We start from the raw sequence: 9,319 nt of genomic DNA on the forward strand, positions 1-9,319 counted from the left end.
AGGCCCTCGCAAAAGTTCTATACGTATCTGCTGCGGAAAGATCTCAGGAAATTTAGCGAGTTGTAGCTTGAACGAAGTGAGTAAGTGATTTACCGTCCACGATAGATATATAAAAAAAATCAAAAATGTGCACTAGTGCGAAAGAATAGTTTTTTACACTCTTAATTTATCAGTGATCTCTCATTCACATAGGCCACTCGCCACTGTTCACACTCTGAAATACCAAAGTACAATGTAATTGGTAACAACGTAACAACCAACATCAACGTCTTAACAGACAGTGTGAAAAATAATCCCAATATACTAAGATTAGATGCATGAACGTGCATGTTAAGCGAATCATAAGAAAAATTTAACAAATTTTTTTATAGAAAATTTTCATTGAAAATACAGTTAGATTTTTATCATGATTAGCTTAACATTCACATGAATAAATCTATGACTAGCCTCCTAACATTGTCAATGTTCTTTTAGTATTTTACATGAAAATCGGAAAATGTATGGAAAATTGAATACTTTCCCGATTACCACTAAAAACACCGGGAAAAAATTGATATCGTCTTATAGCCACATGGTTTTGTGTGGCATGTAGATTCCAAATATATTTACAAAAACGAGGATCTCTTCATTGGTTCAGTATTTTGACAAAATAAATAATTGATTATAGGAACGTCGTATGCATACGAATCGTATGCTGGCTAGGCCTGTTCATTTTATAGAAATAGTCTCAAATTCATCTGGCATGGTGTCTATCTGGTCCGGAAGGCTAAAATATTGGACCCGTATTTTTTTTACAATTTTAAAAAATAGTTTAGATCTGGGGAGCGAAGCATTTGTTCAAATGTGCGAATGCGTTGGTTAGAAGAGTAAAAAAGATATACACCATCATTCTCCTCTCTTCTAACCAATGCTTTCGTAGGCCTAATGCTGGCGTTTTATCTGGTCTGGTTAACATCGGCTTCGTCTCTGGTTCACAATCGACATCTAGTGCGTTAATATACCTTTACACGATACTTGTTGCATAAATATCTATTGTGTGCAATAGCCACCGAAAAACTTTGCATCGAAACCGGATTTATAAAAGGAAAGAGTTGTGACTGTGAACATTAATACGATAAATTAAAAAATGACTTTTGATCCTTTGATAAAGCACCAAAGCACCCATGTTACAATAAAGCTCAAGCACGCAAATAATGCTCTGCATGATTTATATGTTGATGTCATGTATGTATGTGTGAGAGGATGATAAATGTCCCATTTAGAACATAAAAGCATGAAAGAAACTTGCTCCCCCACGATAAAAAATAATATTGTCGTACAGTCAGATTGATGTTTTCTTTTAGTTTTAGTTCATTAAATGGGGATGCAAACGTTATTTTACATCGCTATCTGTGCTAACTATTCTAAACAAAAAGTTTTCGATATGGGTTCGACAATATGGCTGATAAGGTTCGTTATCTCAAAGAATGAAAACTGCATCTTTATACAAAGCTTCCACATTCCATATCAAAAATACATGTAAACTTATCCATTTACCGTAATTGAGGATTACTACAACGTTCGCTTTTCTAACTCAAAAAAATCCACTACAAAAGAGTACCTACCATACCAACCAAATATCTCTACAGTATCAAATTTAACTTCAACAGAACACGGTTAGAGGAAACGAGTTTTTTTCTGTTCATATCTCTAATTGGTAGCTACATCCGATAGCGCTGAATTACAGAATATTTTTTATTTTGTAAGCTTTGAGCTTCCACACATACACATTCCAACCATCAAAGGATTGTTTTCGATGTAATGTGACAAGACTTACGAATCACCAATACAACAGATTATTTAGAATTGAATAAAATACACGAAATGTGAATCGGTATATTGGATTGGAATACGAGATACTTGAACTTTACACCGTTATTGTCGAATATGGTAACGACAACGAGGCACTCACAATATGTGGGAATACGGAAAATATGGGCTACGCGTATAGCGAACATGTCAATTAAATCTAACAACATTAGCTAGCACACATACCGTATATAAAGAAGCTCAGTAATTCTAATTTAAATTTAACGATGTTTTAAACGTGGTCTTCATTTTGCGAAGTAATAGCTTTGCCAGTTAAATAAATATACGTTTTTATTGGGTACTGCACTTTGCGCATTCCATAACTTTTTACAAAATTCAAAAGTTTTGTTTTATTGAAATCTTGAAATTTATGCACAGACAGACAATGGATCCCGGGCGAATGCACAGTGTATTATGTGCAAAATGAACATTTTATTCGAATAGCAGTTTGTTGTAGATAAAATTTTAACTTTTCTTTTATTCGACGAAATTGAAAAACGTAGTCTTATTACCTCGAGTTCCCGAGAAATGCCAGACGCTATTATAAGTTTACAGCGTTTTATAACATTATGCTTTATCTTGCACTTGGTGGAGCGGTAAATATGTGTATGACTATACCAAAATCAACGTTTCGTATACGTAATACGAACTGAAACGTAAATATGCACGTACCACTAGTAAATATTAAATTCTCTAATCATTACGTTCAATCTAAATAATATAATAAAATTTTAACAACACACGACGACAAATGTATTTGCATATATAATTCATCCACATTTTAATCAGAAAATTCTTCAATTTCATGTTGCAAATTAAAATTCACTGTCGAACCAGAAATTTCATATTATAACTTACACATAACAGCATTAATTACCTTAATTAGATTTCCAACTACAACTGGATAGGTAGGTTAGGTAGATAGGTAGATTACGTATTTAATTTTAATTTAATTTTACAAATCTTTGTCACTACAATTTCAATACCTAGATTTATGTTTAATGCCCAACCGTACCTGTATACATATCATGCCATCATGTACAAACAATGTTCGTCGAACATGGATTGTTCCAATATATATATGCGATGTAAAGTGTATCAATAAGTAGCATCGTATGTAAATAATAAAGCCTGAGTGTGGCATTTAAAGCGACAAGGAAGCTAGATAGAGTGTGGTGCTGGTTGAAATTTTAGCTGCTGTGCAAATCATTTAGGAAGGAAAATTATTTTACACTCGCCAAACCATGAAAACACTGAATATCACGCGTCAAAAGTTATCGAAAACCACACTTAGTTCTCTCTCAGCAGACCTTGCAAACAGGTCTAGGGATCCAGGCGATGTTTTACTTAATGGTGGAGTTTGTTTATGTTATTCGTCAATGAGAGGAATTTGATACGAAGGCGGAGCTTACTCTCCGTATCAACGAGTAGCGTGATGCACATCGAACGATCGGCTTTATATCGCGTATTTTCGGTTTCGTTTTTATTCTCATTCTACTTCTATACATTCAAGTTCAACCTTGAACGGTGTGTATTATATTTGGTTTTGATGTTTTCGTATTTCATTACCAGTCATGTATATTTTCTCCATCTAATACTTCAATTGCTCTGGAAAATCTATCAATTAAAACAAACAAGAAATTTATTAATCTAAAGATTACAGTTGATTTGGAATGAACATTCCAAAATGGTACAATGTACCAATTTACTTGGTGAGTCGTACCAATCGTTGGTATGCTGCACAAATTAATTGGTACAAGGTACCAATTTGACCGTTGATTCCAAATCAACGGTAAAATTGGTAGATTTTATTTTCAGTGAGTGGATCATCGACAATGGATTTCTTTTTCGAATTGGAAGGACGTCAAATGTAGCTGGATTAAACCAATTTTATGACGGAAAATGTATCGTTATGATAGTCAGCGAATCTATTACTTAATTTCATTCAATTATTTTCGACTGATTGAAAGAAAATCTTTTACTTCATTTGCTTCAACATGTATTCTGCTATATATGTCTCTTCAACGCACTGACGTCACTCAAATAGAGGACTGAACCGATCAAAGGTGGCTATTCTTTTTCATACAATGGCTATCATCTTCTAATTGAGAGATGTCAAAGTCAGCTTCGGTGCTTGACAGTGCTTTGGTCTCTTCCAAGTGCAACATCGAAATGTCAATCGTTGTTGTTGTTGACAAAATGTATGGAAAAGCGTTGAGGTTATGGCTCTGTGGATGACGTTTGACAGTAAACTGCACTTTGCAGCTGCGCTTGGAAGAGATCTATAAAACGACGTTAGCTAGATCCCATTATTTATTTTTTCACAGCGGCCATTATCTCATCTTTAATCCGTTGCTCATCTGTATGTTAAATGTCGCGAAAACGGTCTATTCGCGTTCCACTCATGTTAAATACGATATGTCAAAGAACTGTAACTGATTTAATAATTTTACGGCGATACATCGGCTTTGTGTGACTGCTTTTGAAGTCATTGTTTCCATTGTTCAGCAGTAAAATTAATTAAATACAGAAATATTGATGTAAACAGATTAAATGTTTCAAATAACTTTTTCAATCTCATATTTAGGTATTCATAATTTTCTCAAACGAAATTTGCCACTACTATTTCCTACGTAGCATTTCTTTACCCTCAATTCGAGTGTCTATATATATGCGAAAAACAAATTTCACATGTTATAATCTTATTGCAAAGAAAATGAAATTCTCATGTTATATGCTTTACGTTGTCGTACATCATATGTTCAAGTTACAGCCATATATACACAGCAAATAAAATACGGTTGAAAGTTTTGTTTTACGCTTTTGTGTCTGTGTATTGCAGGTCTTGTCATTCCATATGGAATGGTTTGTAGGAAAACTTTCAAAACTAAATGAAATGGCACGTTCCGCACTAAATTGTATTTTCAGTAAAACAAAATCAAATTACAAAACACCAGAAGATGTTTAATTTTATGACAAATTTCAATTCTGAATTTCTGATATTTTAGAATGGATAATTAAATGTGCACACTCGAGCCAGTATAAATGCTTTAGTTATTGTGATTTATGCATTACGTATGCACATCTTTGCGAAGCAATATCAGGAACCGAGGAACATGAAATGTTAATCAGCGAGACGAACAGTTATCCCTAATTAGAATGAATGTACAAAGTGGCCGACCATGTTCTTATATATAGAAACAAAGTATTGTTTTGGTGGATGGTGGAAGTTCATCGAGTCTCGAGAATAAAGACAGTGCTACAACAGTTGCATCAATATTTTTCCTGTTACGAACGGCAATCATCTGTCATCTGTCACCTCACTCCAGGAGTAAACAAAAAGCTCTAAAGCTCTAAAAGCGGTCTTATATATCAAAACACATGTTAAAAAATGAAGTAAAATATTTGAAATCAATCTCTTGAAAATACTTAGATCAAATGAAGTAAAAGATTTCATAGAAAAATTGCTGTTTAAGAACTGAAGTAGTAGATTTAATTGGCCATTGTAAAAGTGCTATAGTTAAATGTTAACCGATTTTTTTTTTATCAGAACAATCGAATATAATCTGAAAAATTCTTGAAGTGAACATATAGCCCAATCTGAAACAGAAACCAGAACATGATTGTAGCAATGAAAATTTTTCGTTCTTTAGAGGACCCCGTCAGAAATATGGTGATATATAAATCAGAAGAAATTACAGAAAATTTATATGCTGACATTTTTACACAGTAAAAAAGAACCGGAAAAAATTCCAGAAATTTCATCACGAATTATGCGATTTAAAATGTCACATGCGATTCCTATGTGGCGTCCTTTCATGCCACAATCATTTGCTTCCTTTTCATGATTTTTTTTTTACAATTATGTCCTTCTTTTTATACATATAATGTGCACATGAGTTCGCTTCAAAATCTTTGTTACAAAATTTCTATGTTACAACCATACACGAAAACATGAAAAATAGAAATGAAAATGAAAAATAATCATCCGAAAATACTGTCTGCATTGGTTCATATACCACAGACCGTATTATACTTTAAAATGGCTTGATTTTTCTCCATATTTCCACAAAGTTAATGCCGCCTGTGTGTGTATGTTTACATATTCCGCACAATCGAGAACGAAAATAAGTTCTGCTTTCCCTCAGAACATTTAATAAATCCCGATGAAAATTTATTTCCAGAAACAATGTATGATACGGCAATTTTGGCGAATTCTAAAAATTTTTATGCTTTTTCATATTCCGTTTTTTTCTGCTGGAAAACTTCTAATGCTGTAAAATTTTGTTTTTCTTTCATTCGAATGAGCATTTATATTGGAAAAGTTCGCAAATATTTAACCATCAGTGTTAAACGTAGAGAAAACTTTCGAACTTGTGAATGCATTTTTCTGTTATAGAGAAAACACTGTGAAGTGAATTTATTTACTTTGGACTAACCAAAAAAATAACTTCACTTTTGTCAATCAATTAAATTTGAAAACATCTGGTGAAAACAGCAAATCAAGCGCTGCATTTTCTTGTTGTTTTTTCGCTTAGACATTTCTAACTATAGTAAACAACCTATGATCATAAGTGATATCAATCCAACTCATTCTACCCAAATGCAATGATTATATTAATACTTTATGTGAATTGGATACGACTGAAATCCCTTATAATGATAAAAGTTATCGTTCGTTTGCACTGCAAAAATTATTATTTTAGAAAATTTTACAAGGTAGCGATTGAAGTTGTAAGTAAGTACTAGCAGTAAAAGGCAGAAACACCTGGAGGGGTTCTTTTAAATTTAGACTGACCGAAATCGGCGGTTTTTTTATATATGCCTAGTAAGGCCTTACTGGCCAGACCCCAAAACCAGATATCTCAGATATTTTAGATCTTCCATACCTGGCTGGTGGTAAGCGATCAAAAGTCGAAAAATGGGGTTTCGTAGTCCAGATTTCGTTTTCGTAAGGTGGCGAAGACACTGGCATGTATGGGAAATGTGAGGTCGTGTACGGTGGCGGGGAATCTCGCACACGCGATCATAGTATGCGTCCTTTTACGACATGTAACGAAAAGTCATGACTGTGCGAGATTCACCACTTAGAGGTGAATCTCGCACACCATGAATTTGTGTGGTGTGCGAGATTACCCTACCCCTCGTGTACTTCCGGACTTTCAAAAAATTTGATGATAAATAGCCGAAAATATGACCTCTGCACTGTTAAAGATTCACATAGCAACCACATCAATTTTAAGTAGCCTCAATACGAACAACACACACTCTACGGATAATAGCGGCAGAGTCTAAGTCAAAATAACCCAAAATTATATCAGCTAAATTTGAAGTTTTTGGACAAAATGATGTATGGACGACTTGTTCATTATCAAAAATAAGGGGCACCTTCACTTTTCGATTGGACCACGGAAACCACCCGGAACCACCTGGAACCACTTGCAAAAATCAAGCAAAATTTCGACTCTGCCGCTATTATCCGTAGAGTGTGTGTTGTTTGTATTGAGGCTATTAAATCAATTTGTGATCAGAAGAAGTTTTAGTTTTAGTGTTCCTCATGACTTGACAGATCAAAATTTCCTCTGTATAAATCCTTGTTTCACTGAATCTATGTCTCAGATTCCCGGACTCCAACATGCACGTGACTACTTAACAGATGAAAACTGTGCATTCCATCCCGACAAACACTACATATTGGTATCGCTGTGAAGCTGAGGTCCTCTATATTCGTAATAAATAATAATTTAATCAAATAATTGCATTAATGATGTTCCATCGATTTTGAGAAATTTTCAGAAGAATTTGACGAGTTTCAAGAATTTGGCGAATTTAGACAAATTTTGGTGACGACTTTTTGTGTATTAAAACAAGATTCAGAGAAATTTCAAACATCAAATTTATGATAATCTGTCCATATTTTGAAACAACTATTTTTTTAAAACTTTAAAACTTTTCAGTATTTGCAAATTTGAAAAAAAAACAGAACTTTTACAATTAATTCTACAAAATGGCCACTGACTGTACCTAATAGGTTAATGAGTAACAACACTGCAATCACATTGAAATCGACAAAATAATGCTAGGTCACATGGTAATCTTCAAAGTCCAATGGTCAATGGTCATCCCGGTTATATTGTAATCACAGCCCTGAAGCGCTGGTTTCCGTGGTGATTTACAGGTTCTACTGATAATATTTTCATATATAAATTTCTAGATTGTCATTGGCTCGGCTCACGTAAAATTCAGTTCCGAGAACTTGCAAGTACAGTGCCGCCACCAGGTTTTTGGCGCCCTAGGCATAAAAAATGTTTCCACCCCTACCCGAGACTCTTCTTACTTCCTTATCTTTGCGTCCGACTAACTTTCAGGGTTAGCGTATAATTGTTAACTTTATGGTCTAAGGTCTAGGACCTACCCATCGATCGAGTTACTGGTCTTGCGTTTGCAATTTCGTCCATCTCATGTTGAGTTAGCCCGCATCGCTGTTTTCGTTGTCCCATTGGGCCAGCTAAATTGTGTTTGCGTCTGTCATCTTTAGAATGGATTTTAGCTAACCAGCCGTTCCTTTCATGTTTGATGTCGTTCAGGTTAGAGATTCTATTTTAAGTACGATTTTGCAAAACATGTTTTGATATTATTTTCAAACGAAAAAAAAAACAAAAGAAGTCACCAGTCATCAATACAATTAATTTTAACAGACAGTTTTTGTACAACTGAATATAAGCTGTCGGATTTTCTGAAAATTGACGAGTTCTCGTACGCACCTGTGAACGGAGAGCAGGTAAAGATACTCTGCATTGCATCGGTAGGCCCCCTCACAGCTTACAAGTTTCGCCGAAGTTGAATTACAAATGATTTTTGAACAAATAAATGTCACGGTTTAAATAGTTTGCAAACTTCTTTGTGAAAGCTCATTCCAATGGTTTTTCAACTGCGAATTCGGGGCAATGAAGAGCGTTTTTTAACCGAGGATATTTCGTCCAAGGGTTCTTAATGCCATTAATTGTGTTTCTAATAATTGAATTATTGTCAAAACGTTGCGTTAACTCGCGGTTTTTCTCGTTTTATCTAAGTACCTTAGTCACAATGGGTCGTGATTTTCGCCATCTTTTTTTTGCATGTACGTAGAAAGAGTAACATATGACGCTAGGAGTAACTATATCATAAATTCGAATATTCGTATGAAGGCTGTGAAATTTTCTTGAATTTAAAAATTTTGAAGTGCGGAAATCAAAGTTTTTGATTTTTCTTGTTCAAATTAAAATATTTCTTGTCGTATAAAAATAGTTCCACATGAAAAAAAAAAAAAATTTCACTGAAACTATTTTTAAACGATGGAAAACTTTTTAATTACAGTGAACGACATCTCAAATGTCTCACTGTCAAATTTTTCTGAGAATTTCATTGTGTCATTGCAAATTCACAATGACATTCTCTGAAAAAAATGACAGTGAGACATTTGAGATGTCGT

Source organism: Bradysia coprophila, chromosome IV (assembly GCF_014529535.1).
Source record: "Bradysia coprophila strain Holo2 chromosome IV, BU_Bcop_v1, whole genome shotgun sequence".
Classification (NCBI taxonomy): domain Eukaryota; kingdom Metazoa; phylum Arthropoda; class Insecta; order Diptera; family Sciaridae; genus Bradysia; species Bradysia coprophila.